Genomic DNA, 14,116 nt, shown 5'->3' on the forward strand with positions numbered 1-14,116 from the left:
TTACAGGCATCATACTTGCGTTCAGGGCCAGGCCCTCCTGTGACCTGGCCTGGTGCCCTGTGGTTGCCACCTCCTTGGGAAAGCCTGGGGTCTGCAGCTCCAAGGAAACAGGCAAAGATGGCACCTGGCCTTGTGCTACCCTTGGCCAGAACTGGGGCCACAGCAAGGCTTCTGAGGCCTTGGGTGCCACGGCACTGAGACGGCAGCCTTTCTGTGCATGGAGGTTCTCTGAGGATGCCACGTCTGTGCTTGAGCCGCTAGACTGTCGTGCTGGAGCTGGGCCCTGTGTGCTGAGGGTCAGAGCTCTCTCACGCGTCTGTAGGCCCTTTTGAGACCATCTACAGCCAGCCTCTGCCTGACCTGATAGCTTTGGGAAAACATTTAGAAGCCATTGCTAAGCCGGCAGACTTCTAGCTTCCTCGGGCCTGAAAGCTGGGGCCGCTGTGAAAGCCAGCTCGTGCCTGAAAAGCCAGGCACGGAGGTGCCTGTCATCTCAGCACGCTGTGAGGCTGAGGCAGAGGGGTCAAAAGAGCAAGCCCAGCCTGGGTAACTTCACAATGTAGGGAGATCCTGTCTCAAAATTTTTTTAAAAATAATAAAGGGCTGGAGATGTAGCTCAGTTCAAGGCCCCGGGTTCAAGGCCCCTGTAATGCAAAAATTAATTACTACATTGAAAAATAATGTGGCCCATCAGAGACCTGCAGAGGAGCTCCCCCAGCTCTGTCGAGGCCCCAGATGTGCGGTTTTTTCTGTCCCGTGATTGGGAAAGTTTACATAAGCTTGCCAGGGTTCCTGGGCCACCTTTCTATCTTCTTTGGCTCAGAATAAATTCTTCTTTCCTTTGAAGGAAGGGCTGGGTTGACGCCCCATGTGGTCTCTGCTTGGAGGACAGCACCGTCCCTTGGCTGGTGGCTGCGCAGTGCCACAGGGAGGCCAGCCTGGGACATGGTGCCGCTCTGGCAGACACCCCAGGTCTCCAGGCTGGTTCCCACACAGAGGACCTGATGTCCCTCCCTGCCGGTCAGTGCCCCTCATGGGCCCAGCACCCCATGCCCTGGGCTTGTCCACCGGGAACACAGCCTGGGAGGGCAGTCTTGTTCTGGGAATTTCCTCGCTTCGAGTGAGGCCAATGGACCAGGACAAGGGGGCAGCCTGCTGGAGGGGCTGGCCACCCCGTCCCGCTGGGCGTCCTGGAGTTTCCGTGGAACAGGCTGACACCAGTGCTCTGGGAGGCTGCGTGTGCCCATGGTCCAAGGGCCGGCGGTCCCTGTGGCTGTTTTCTGCTTGTCACTTAATCATCGACTGACTTTCATGCAGCACAATCAGAAATTTGGCTCCAAGGAGGGAGGAATCATTCCTTTGTGGATCCAAATGCAGGGCTTAGAAAAGACCCTCCATGTGCACCTGCGGCTGACCTCCTGCGCCCTCTGCTGGCCGGTCTGGGAACAATCATCCCACTCCGCCTGTACCCCACCCAACTAGTACAGCTTGGTAATCACCCTTTGATCCGGTCAGGGCACTGCCTTCCCACTAGCGATACTGACCATGGGAGTAGTCTGCCTTGAGATCTTAAAGGTTACCTTTATTAGGGTGTAATTCATGCAAAAGGAAATCCACCCGCTGTAAGGAACTTGGTTCAGGGAGTTTTGCGGACACAGCCACCATCCAGATGCAGGACATCACCTTCCCAGCCCAAGCCCACCCAACCCCCACAGTCAGGGCTCTGGCCCTGCTCCTGCCCTGAGGTCGGCGTGCTAGGATTTCCAGTAAGTTTAACTGACAGTATGGAGTTTGGGAGCTAGTCTTCCATACCGGCCGGCTCCTTGTCGCCAGGACACAGCACCCAACGCCCAGGGTTAAGAGAAGGAGGGAGTACGTGGCCCATGGTCCAGGGTTCAGTCTGGCGGGCTCTCAGGCAGGAGCATCATGGGGGAGGAGGGTGGCAGCACAAAGCCGCTGATCTCAGGCTGCGGGAACACTGTGTGCGTCTTTGAATGCGCTGGATACACAGCTGGGTGTTTTCTCTGTGGGTTTGCTGGGTAGGGTGAGTGGTGTGCTGTGTTTTAGAGGAATCAGAAAGATGGTTCTCCAAAGTGGCTGTGCCATTTTTCCTTTCCACCAACCACGGGTAAAGGTGCCCGATGCGCAGTGCCCACACCCGCGCTTGGTGTTGAGTCTTCTCCTTTTCAGCTGCGGTCAGGTGTGTGATGTGGCCTCTCGGGCTCATTCCTAGGGAGGAAAGGTGCTGGGTCTCTCTAGGGTATCAGACACCTGACAGCTTTTCTTTTTTAGTGCTCCTTCTAAGATGCTGCATCGGGTGGCGTCTGCGAATGTCCTCCCTCAGGGATGTGCAGTGCAGATGCTTCCTTCCTGTCTGTGACTGGCTTTTCATATTCTTCAGCAGTGTTTTTCAAATTCTAGGTTTTTTTTTTTTCCAGTACAAGGACTTGAACTCAGGACCTTGCGCTTGCCAGGCAGGTGCTTGTGCCGCTGAGCTATATCCCTAGCAATGTCTTTCAAAGAGTAGATGTGTTTTAGTTTTGATGAAATTTACTCTCTCCTTTATGATCTGCACTCCAGGTTTCCTGGTTGACAAACATCTGCCTAATCCAAGGCCACACAATTCTCTGTCCTATTTTCTTCTAGGAGTTCCATAATTTTAGCTCTTACACCTTTCATCTATGGCACACTCCCGGGCAAGTGGCTTAGCGTGGGTCTGCACACGTCCTTGTTGCCTGTCCCCTGGAAGGACGCTGACCACAGGGACCAGGCAGTATGTGAACTCCTGTTAGGGTTTCCCTAGGAGGCTGAGGATGGAGACTTTTGATTTGTTCTTTGAGAATTTTTCTGTTTCTTCTGTGTTTCATTTCTGTTTTATATCTCTACTGAACCAATTTTCTAAAGCTGCTATTTTCCTAAAAGCTTACTGATTTTATCTAAGTTATAAAAATTAGTGTATAAAGTTATTCTGAGGAGTCTCTTACAATTTTTTTAAAGTTTCCTGTTTCAGTAACTATTTGTCTCTTTGTCAGTTTTTACTTTATATGTTTGGGTTTCTTCTCCTTTCTCATCTTGATTAGGTTAGGTAATTGTTTGCATATTTTGTTTACTTTTTATTATTTAATTTTTGATTTTTTACTTCATTCCATTTTTCTTCCTGTCCTCAGTTTCTTTCCCCTGTTTGATTCTAGCTTGTGTGATTGTCCCTGTCTTGGATTTCTGAGTTGGGAATTTTATATTTATTTATTTATTGACTGACAGGGTCTTGCTATGTAGCCCCGGCTGGCCTTGAACTCATGGTGATTCTCCTGCCTCAGCTTCCTGAGTGGTAGGAGTACAGATGTGCGCCACCCTGCCTGGCTCCCTGAATTGGGCATTTAATTTATGTAGTATTGATATGTGTCTGAAGCTATACATTTTCCTCTAATTACTACTTGAAATATTCTTCATAGATTTAGAAATGTGGTGTTCTTATTACCATGATTTTAAAGAAATTCTGTAATTTCAATTTGTTGTGTATCTTTTAACCACAAATTTCTAAAATGGAAAACAGTTAAATTTTTGCCTCCAAGAGCCTTTTTAAAATGTTGTCCCCATTTTTGAGGCTTGTTGCACTTGTTCAAAGACTGATTATAACATTTCTATCACATGGAATTTATGGCTTTCTTTGTGAACACATATCCCATCAAATTTTGTAACATTTCATATACACTTAAGCAGAAGATATATTATCAGATTTATTTCTTTTTTCTTTTTTCTTTTTTTGGTCTTCTTGAGATAGGGTGCCACTATGCAGTTCAGGCTGGCTTTGAACTTGCAACGATATCACCAGATTTATTTCAGGCTTGAAGTAGAGGTGTGGGGACAGCTTAGAGGCAGGAGCATGTAGGAAGCGTGCACGAGTCCCTGGGTTCCATCCCCAGCCCTGCAAAACAAATACATAAACAAAGCAGATGTGAGCATGTGCATGCATTTCAGAAGATCTACATTATTCACACCTTGACTTTTGTACTTCTTTTTTGTTTGCTTGTTTTTCCTTTGCCTAGAGCGGTGTTTCCATTCTAGACAAAACAGTGGTTTTATCTGGTTCTGCTTACCTCTCACGGTTCTGGGGATGAAGCAAATATTCTTTGCCCCCCTCTCAGGGCTGCATGGATCCCTCCAACTTCCTCAGCGGGAACTGTGGCTCATCAAGCGGCCCCTCCTCAAAATCTTCCGTCTCTCATCAAGAGCACAGTTCTGCTAGCTCTGACATGCGGTAGGCGAATCACTTTTCATCATGAGAGTCTTTAAAACTCTGTACTTTTAGGAATAGACTGATGGAATTTTACTCACAATGACTGCGGATTAGAAGCGAAAGGAGCACTGGCTAAGAAATACAAAGTCCACAGAGGAAGAGGAGGACGAAGAGGAGGAGGAGGATCAGGAGAAGGAGGAGGAGGAGGAAGGGAAGAGGAGGAGGAATACTACAAACTCACCTTAAGATCCTCATTGGTAAGTTATCTGATACATCAACTGTAAGACCGTACAAGGTACACTCAAGTGTCTCCAGAGCTGCAAGACCATGTTAAAAAAGAAAAATGCAACCTTGTGTAAATTGCATTTTCCATGAGACACTTTCCTAAAGTAAATTTCCATCGCTTGGCCGCATGCTCCGCAGTACAGTTACTGCGGACGGCGCTCCCTGTGGAGCCCCAGGAGGGCTTGGGGATCTTCGCTTGGTCACCTGCTGTGAAGGTGTGGGCGTCCAGAGGGGCGGCGACGCTGGCCGTGGGCTCACTCTGCGTCCCTTATCACACAGAAGCCTCTTAATGACCCCACGGGTTATTTATTAGCTGCAGATTGCTCCGGCTTATGGCTCTGTGCTGGGTGAAGTGTACCTTGGCACACAGAGAGTGTTGGCTTAGGATCTAGATGACCCTCATTACTGCAGGGCCTGCCTTCCGGCCAGCCTCGGTTTACTCCCTGGATCAGCCGGTGGGATGATAAGAGCTGCCCGGCCTCCTTTGCTGAGATCTCTCTAATCCCTGCCCGGCACCAGCCAGCTGCTTCGCACCTCCTGCCTGCCTTGGGGGTAGCTCTGTGCCCCCTGGCACCAGCTCTGCGCTGGCCCTGGCCGCATTTTGCCTTCCACGGCTGCCTTCCCCCTGTGCAGGGTGACAGACAGGGGCCCAGACCACTTGACCGTGACATGGGGGCTGATGAGAGGGCCGCTGAGTCGGCCGTTCATGGTGCCAGGGCGGCAGGAGGCACAGCGGTGTGCTGACCTCCTGTAACTGCAGCAACAACGGCACCAGCATGGGGAGCGCGCTGTCCCTGCAGGCTGCATGGCCACCACTCCTGGGGCTGGCACCTGCCTCAGAGGGTGGACAGGAGACAGGACTGGGGACACGGGGGACATGGCCAGCACCCACGGACACCCTCACCCGCTCGAAGCCCACTTTTCTGTCTGTTCCCCTGCACCTTCGCAAGGATAAAGTAGCAGGGGACAGAACCTGGACCAAGGTGCCCCTGGGCATGACGTTGTCGGGGCCCTGGCTCGTCACAGCAGGACGCAGGCTTCCTGTGTTAGGTCCCTCCTCCCTGCCCGTTCCGGAAGGGCAGCAGCACCATCACCCAGAGGGAAAGTCGCTGCCGGGGCGGGCTGTGCCCATGAGCCCATGTCTCCCCTCAGAGTCCCTGTGCACGTACTTGCCACAGTGAGCCCGCAAAGTCCAAACCTTGTGCCTCACCCTTGCTCCACACGGCACTGGCACTTGCTAAGATGGGACGTGGCCCTGAGATCCGGCCACGTCTTTGCAGCTCCACTCCTTTTCTAGGAAGGCTCGGTGCCACAGACCCCGAATGCTGGCATCGAACACGGCGTGTCTGCCTCCTCCTTGTTACTCCCTGTTTTTGTCAGGTGAATTTGTACAGCCCGGTTACAGAATGTAGAGGAAGCGTATTTTTGCCTCCCCTACGAAGCTGAAGGACCAAGGTCACGAACAGTTTGGTCCTTGAGCAGCTGCCACCCAGAGCCAAAGTACGGGGAGCGCTTCTGCGCTGGGGCTGCCAGGTCTTGCCCACCATGTGCCTGGGTCGCAGGACTGTGGGGGCCTCCCTTCTTCTTCCTCTTTCCCGGGTCTCAGGTAACCCACCCCCTCCACTCAGGCACAGCCTTTCTGCCCTGCAGATCCCGGTTCAGCATCCCCTCTCCACTTGGGGCTTCCTCTGCCCCACACCCACTGCCCCCTCTTCCCCACGCATGCGGACCTGCTGCTCAGCTGGAAGTGGCTACACGGCTGGAATGAGCAGTGTGTGTCTGCGGCACACGACGCTTCAGTTCGCAGAGGGGAGTGGGTGTCTGGACAGCACGCATCCCAGCTCCTGTTTCCGTCCCTCCCCCACCCGCCCCCTCTCCCTCCGCCTCTTGTGTGACAGAGCCGTCTCCACACCTATCCATCTTTTGTTTTGTTCTATATACAGACTTTGGGTTTCTCTGACAAGAGAGGCTCGTGTGTCTGACTTACCGCACCTAACATTATGGTCTCAAGGTGCATCCATTTTCCTCAAGCGTATCCTTTGTGGCAGAGGAGTGCTCCATTATTCATAAAGATCACACTTTCTTTACCCATTCATCTGTTGATTTGACCTAACCAGGGTAGTGAAAGGCCTCTACAAGGAAAACCACAGTGCTCTGAAAAAGGAGATTGAAGAGGACCTCAGCAAATGGAAAGACAACCCCTGTTCCTGGGCAGGCAGAACCAACATTGTCAGAACGGCCCGGACTTCTAAACCTGACACATAGACCTGTTGCAGTCCCAGAGCCGCACGGGCTCCTCGAGACCCTGTTAAAATGTCGAGCCGCTAGGTGGCTGCGGCCACGAGGCCGTGGAGGCAGCTTGGAGCTGGTATTTATGATCCCTCCGGGATTAGAGTTTTATCAGCAGTGACCACATCGATCCCTGGTGGTGTCGCCTCCCACGGCACTGGGCTGAAGGTTGTGCACACAGCGATGCTTAATAAATACCGGCTGTTTGCTTTGTGTCCAATTCCCTCTCTCCCTGCAGGAGATCCACAAATATTAACTCTTTGGTAAATCTTCTTAAGACCTTTAAAAACAAGATATCCGGTGTGCAATCCTGGGTGTGAATCATCCACTAGTGAGCCTTGGTGTTTATCTTCTTGCTGGTGGATGTGTGACCTAGAGCTGGGGTGGCCTTGGAGATGCATGGAGACCTGCGTGATGGGGACCCCAAGGACCCCTTAGCCAGGAGATGGCTGCTCCGGGGCCCGCCCTTTGCTGGCAGTGGCCACACACCACACCCTGAATGAGGCAGATGTGCCATGGGAGGCCATGCACCCTCAGAGACACAGGTGTCGAAAGGTGAGGGCCACCTGCAAGGCTGGCTTCCGTCTGGCAACCGTCCACGCAGCTGACCTGCCGGCTGCTCTGTGGAGGATTTGTGGCCCTTCCCAGGCGTGCAGAATGATCACGTTCTGTTCTTTCCTGGGACCTGCTCTGAGATGTGTGCGCCTGGAGGGGCACACAGTGCCTGTGGCCCAGTCCCTCCCTGCACTTCCTGCTGGGGTGCCTGCGGGTCACACTTTGGTCCACGCTCCCTGCCAGCAGGAGTGCAGTCAGGGCTCCCTCCACAGCTGGCTTTGGCAGCACAACTCCTGCAGTCCCCGGGCACTTACAGACTGGACAGGTGTGTCAGGTGCCTGGCCTGGGGGGACCTCACTGCCCACACTGGGTGGTAGCTGGGTTGCGTCTCTGGCAGCTGCAGGGACACGGCCTATGGTTTACTTTTCTTTTTAATAGGTCTGAGAGCACCCTGAGATGATGATTACCAGCATAGCACAATAAATACATGCACGAGTGACATCTCACTTCCTGTCACTACTGAACACTGTGCACAGTTGTACGTGCTGTGTGTTTATAGAGCCGGCAGAGCAGGAGGTGTGTTTACACCAGCACTGCCTCACATGCCTGGGGTGTGGGTTGCACTACCCCCCTACAGCAGCTACCGTGTCACTGGGCGATCAGAATTTTCCAGTTCTGTTATAATCTTTCAAAAAATGTTTTTGTACTAGTCTGGTTTGCAATGCACAGCACTTCCATTCATCTCAGGGGTTAGGTGCATGTACCTAGCATGTATTAATTCTTTTCCCTCCCCTTCTCCGCCTTCCCTCTGTGGATCTCCTTCCCCGTGGCGGATGATCTGTTTCTCCCTTTCCTATTGCCTACCTCCTACTATTTTAAAATTACTTATGCGTTGAGTTGCTCATAGAAAAGAAACCATGCAGTATTTAAGCTTGCACATCTGAGTTACTGCGCTTAGCGTTATGACCTCAGGATGCATCCGTTTTCGAGAATTGAGTTCATCCCGGTAGCGTCTTGTGGGCCGTGGTACATGTACAACATATCACTGTGGAAAGGAAGTTGACTGCCAGACGTTCAGGGGCCTGGAACCAAAATAGAAACCTTGATGTGATGTGAGACTTCTGTGCCATTAAGCTGGCTCTGGCTGTGGTTGGAGAGAGATCCTCTCGTCCTTCCCTGGCTGGATAAAGCTCTGTGATGCTGACCAGGTTTCCAAGTGGCCTTCCCGCGCCGGCACCCGGCCTCCCTCCGGTGCTCGGGTGCAGGTGGGCTCCTCCAGCCCTGCCCGTCCTTGGCTGCTCTGCTCCCTGCTTCCCACGCTGTCTTATGTTATCTAGATTTTTAAATAAAAATTTTAAACTGTTGTGGTACTGTGGTTTTCCTTAGACAGTATCAAACACCACAGGCATGTTTCATGCACACTGATCAGATGTTGGGCTTCTATTCTGTCTACACTGACGCCTCCTATTTAATAAAGAAATAAAATTATAACAATACCTCCTTACCCGCCTCCCTCTCCTCACTCCTCAGAATGAACCACCGTTCTGGAGCCGGTGTGTGTTTCTCTCTTGCATACCTGTAAACTGCACATAGTTCCTAAATAAAGTCAGAAATGCTATGTAGCATTTTCAACTTGTACTTTATATTTAAATTCTGACATGTATTCATATCAGTCAAAACAGATCTCATTCACTTGTGACATGTGTATAATGTATAACATTCCATGGAATTCAGTTCCCTATTAATAGACAATGAGGTACATCATTCCCAATTTCTTCCTTTGAAACTAATTGTTTTTAACATTTGAGGGCCTGTCATCGCTCCTTGAAATGAGGCAGCTACTGATGGCTCAGCCTAATTTCTACCCTGATACCTGTTGGATGGAAGAATAGGGGTGCTAGAATGGCTAAAACTGCATTTACTCATTAAATTCTACATCTAGCTATAAACCCAAAGTGGGATGGTCGGAGCTCATTTCTTGAGGGCCTGTAATGGGTAGATTGTATAACAGGGTCTGTGAGAACAAAGCAAATAAAATAGTTTCTCCCCAGGAGGGACTTCCTACTGTAGCAGGCAGCCACAGTAGCTATAGACTCAAGTTGTGTATTCACTCAAAGTGCTGAGGGAGCAAAATGGGTGGAGACAGCGCCCCCTCGCGGAGGAGAAGATATACATTTGTATATTAACTTTGTTTCCAGTAACTATTGTCTTAACGATTTCTTTTTTTAAATTAATTAGGTTTCTTGGTATATTGTAAATATACATAATGATCACCCTCATCATCAGGACTTTGTATTTGTACACGACTCATCTCAGTTCCTCTTTTTTTCCCATTTCTCTACCCTTCCTTCAACCCCTTTTCCCCTTCTTATTTATAAAAGTTTTTTTCCCATTTTTCCTTCTTTTCTCTTTTTTTTCTTTTCCCTTCCTTCCTTTTCCCCTCCTTCATCCCTTGTTCCCATTCCCAATTGAGCATTTTATTCCTATTTTGTAATGTCTATTACATATTCTGGTCCTTATTTATACTTTCAGTTTCTCACACTGGAGAAGCAATGTGGCATCTACACACATATGTTTTAGATAATTCACTTAAAAGTATGGTCTCAAGGTCCACCCCCCAAAAAAATAATAATTATAACAAACCTGCTGGGGACATGGCTCAGCAGCACAACACCTGCCTGACAATTGTAAGGTCCTGAGTTCGATTCCTGGTACCAAAAATAAACAAATAAATAAAATAATAATCAAGGTCCACCATTTACTCTTAAATAAAGATTTCTTAGGGGTCTCAAATAGCATCAATCTCAAAGGCACAGTTGATGAATCTAAAATTAGGCTATCTACTCATCAGGGCCTGACAGGTGAGCAAAAAATCAAGCCCCCAACTAGGAGAAGACATGACATGGGAAATTCATGTCACTGACACGGAGTGGCTGTGGAGGATACATAGAGAACTACCATGATGAGGAAAGGGTGAACAACGGGATTGTTAAAAATATACGAATAAGATATTTGCTGTAAAGAGACCTAAGTAGCCAGTATAGGTTACGGGGTGAGGCTCGACCTCACTAAAACTTGGGGAGTCACACAGTGAAACGACACTAAGGCACTGTTCCACTCCACACCGACATCATGCATTACTGACATGGTTGTGGAGAAACAGGAATGGGGACAAAGTGTCCCTGCTGACAGAGGGTCCCTGACTCATAAGTTAGAGAAGCCCCGGCGTTTCAGTGTGTCCCAGGGTGGTCTGTCACTGTCCTGGCACCCGAGTGCACACACAGCGAAGCCGGTGACCAGGCACAGCTGTCACTTACTCAGCCTGTCACTGACCAAATGTGGCTCTGCAGAGCCTGGCTGTGTCCCGTGCACTCTCTGCAGTCCCCGGCCACGCGTGTCAGGGCACGGCACGCTCCCGCCTGGCTGTCTCAGTTGTGTCTTTGCTTCCAGAGCAGTGGGGAGCAGCTGGGCCCCTTCTCCATCTACGTCACACATGGCCCAAAGGGGACTCAGAAATGGCTGTGACCAGGGAGCGGCTTGGGAGGACAGTCCCCACGCAGGTGGCTGAGCTGGTGAAAGAGCCCACAGCTGCTCTCACAGTCTGGCAGTCCCCTGGGCTTCAACGATCATGGCAGTCCGCCTGTACTGGGGAGCAGGTCCCTGCTCTGTCAGGACATGACAGCCCCAAACCTCCCCCAACCCACCTTGTCTTAATCTGCCCTGGACAAGGACACTGGGAGTTATGCTGGTGACCGTAGGACCACGGCCAAGGACACAGCACACCCAGTGACTGACCTGACCACTGGTACGTAGACATCTACAGTCAGGGAAAGGCAGTGGCTGGAGACGGGGGAGCACATGGTGGCCGGGGGTGGGGCCCAGCAGTCCTGGAGGGGAGCAGCGCTGAGAGCATGGGCAGAACCTGGCCCACTAACCGGGCAGTAGGGGCAGGGTTGGACAGAAGTGGGCACCAGAGATGGGTGGGGGCTACAGGCCCAGGTGAAGCAAGCCAGGCCCCCGGAACCCCAGCACTGAGTAGCAGGGAAAGATGGAAAGACAGGCGCTCAAACCACAGCACCCTATGGGCCTAGGTCTGCAGGCCCAAGCCCCGACCCTGCTCCCTGTGTGGGTTCCGGGGGTGCCCTTCCTGCCCGCCACCTCCAGAGGCCGTTGGAGCGCTCTGTTTGTGCACGTGTCACGCCAGCCCTGCCTCCGTCATCACATGGCTGCCCCTTCCCCGTGTGCTGGTGTCGCCTCGTCCTTCTGCCTCGTCCTTCCTGCGTCTGTCACCACCTCCGTCTTCCTCTGCAACGCGCGTTAGATTGGGGCTAAGTGGACCTCACTGTAGTTTGATCACTCAGTCCCCCTGTTTCTCAATGCAGTCTCATCCTGAGGCCCCCGAAGGCCAGGAGCATGCAGAGACCCCTTGGGGGCCCCGCTCCTGGGCAGGTAAGAAGCCTGAGGACGGTGCGCAGCAGTGACTCACCCCTGGCCCCGGGGCGCGGCACGGCTCTTGAGCTGTCAGGCCTGCACGTTCCCTTGTGACTCAGGACGGCCCCCACTGCCCGTCAGGGCCAGCGCCAGCGCCAGGCCGAGGGAGAGGCCCGGTCTTCAGGTGTCTGGGCCTCAGCTGGGCGGGCCGGGCCGGGGCCCCTCTGCTGTGCAGCTGTCCACAGTGACATCCCCACTTATCTCTGTCCCTGGGCGTTTCTGGAATCCTGGCTGATGCAACTGTCCCAACCCAGAGTACCTGGTGGCCTCCAGAGTGGCTGAAGTCACCGGGAACCCGGCAGTTTCAAGCCCCTCCCCGGGTGTCTGAGCCACTTCCAGGCAGGAGATTCAGGCCAGCCAGGGGACCCTTTGTGCATGGATGGCCAGGTCTGCATGGTGCCCACCCCTCTGCCCCAGACCGAGGGTCCTGGTGGCCACCGTGTTTGGGAGTGGCTGCACCAGGGTTCTGATTCAAGCTGGCCCGAAGGCCCATCTGGGAGGCAAGGCGAGAGCGTGCAGGTGGAGGCCACGCCCAGGCAGCTGTGGGTGGGCACAGCTGGTCAGCAGGGCCCTGGGAGGTGTCATCTGCCTCCTCACTTCTTCCCGTGCAGGAGCCAAGAGTCAGCATTAGGAAGGCAGTGAAGCAGGTCAGGCAGGCACTCCTCCGTCTGGAATACCCTTCTGACCCTCACTCCTGTGGTGAACTCCTACTCATCCCTCTAGACCCAGTCAAATTACATCCTGTTTTGCCAGTTTAAATTATATTGCCACACTGTCGAGGCTTGTCTGTCCCTACCTGGCTCTGGGCTCTGAGGTCAGGGCACTGCCTGGTGTCTGGAGACCCCAGCATCTGGGCCAGATTGCCCACTGCTTGAATCTGACAGGGTGGCCCTGTCTGTCCTCAGACCGAAGCACATGAGGCCAGGCCAGCAGGGCAGGATTCCCAGGACTTTGCACTGCACCTGGCTGGGCGACTCAGGCTGAGGGGAGAGGCTGGCCTTGGAGCACCTGCTCATGCAGGTCAGCTGCCCACGGTGGCCACCTGCTAGGGTGGGGTCTGTGGCCTGGTGACAGGCGTCTTCCAAGAGGGCCTGGGCCTCCCAAGGCAAGCGGGTGGGCTCTGCTGCCCAGCCCCCTCCGAGGGACGTGCCAGGGCCGCCTGTGTCTGCAGCCCCGGGCCAGCCCAGAGCCCATGCGTCAACACCAGCGCTCCTAGCCCTGCCCCCGCCAGCCTCAGCTGCGCCCCTATCAGCGGGGGACCTGGTTCAGGCGCCTTGGCTGCCAGGGCTGCTGCCCCCACCCGGCAGGTGATTGGCGTCTCTCCCCTGAACCCAAGCACCTGGTTGAATGCTGCATTGCCACCTCCCAGAGCACTGTGTGACAGGCGGGGAAACTGAGGCACCAGCTGGAGGTGTCGGACTCGGATCACAGCACTCGACACTGCCTTTGTCTCCAGGCCCTGCAGCCTGGGCTCTCTGGGACAGGTCTGCCCGTGGCCACAGGGCCCGTGGGTTTGCAGGGAGAGCAGAGGGGGTTCCCCAGAGCAGGCTCCCAGGAGCTCCCCACAGTGACTTCCTGTCCCATGAAAACCCAGCCCGTGTCCACCGTCCTGGAGAAAGTGGGGCCGGGACAGCATAGGCGTGGCTCTTCCTCCCTGCCCTCCACGGCCACGGCCACGGAAGGAGCAGCGGCCTGACGCGCCTGAGGGCCCTGGGCCGCAGTGGAGGGCTGACTGGGCACAGGCCCGGGGTTGCGGGTGGGTTGCGCCAGTTCGCAGTGACAGCCGCCTGCCTCCCCCAGCCACTCAGCGGGGGGCAGCTCCAAGGACACCCTGCGAGAGGCTCAGTCTCCTGCACACGCCGTGTGCCCTGCCTGGGGCCAGGCCTGGGTGGGCAGGGGCACCTGTACCCAAGGCGTGTGGCCAGGGAGGACCTCAGAGAGTCCTGGGAACCCACCTTCCTGGGGGCGAGTCAGCTCCCAGCCCCCATCAGCTGCATTTCGGGGATGAGGGGCACTGAGACCTGAGTCCTGGGCTGCAGCGGGAGGGGCAACGTCTGCAGGAGTCTTCAGTGTGGGGCCTGTTTCCTCCCCGGAAGTCAGGTTTAATTATCCCAGCTCGTCTAGACCCAGACGTGCAATGGGAAGGCAATCTCCAGCGCAGAGTGTGGACCCCTGTTTATAGCAGCTCAACTCATTGCAGTTAATTCTTGGAAACAGCCTCTATGTCCATCAACAGATGAATGGATAAAGAAAACGTAT

This window comes from Chinchilla lanigera, unplaced genomic scaffold (genome assembly GCF_000276665.1).
Source record: "Chinchilla lanigera isolate Chin_1 unplaced genomic scaffold, ChiLan1.0 scaffold00006, whole genome shotgun sequence".
NCBI classification, from domain to species: Eukaryota; Metazoa; Chordata; class Mammalia; order Rodentia; family Chinchillidae; genus Chinchilla; species Chinchilla lanigera.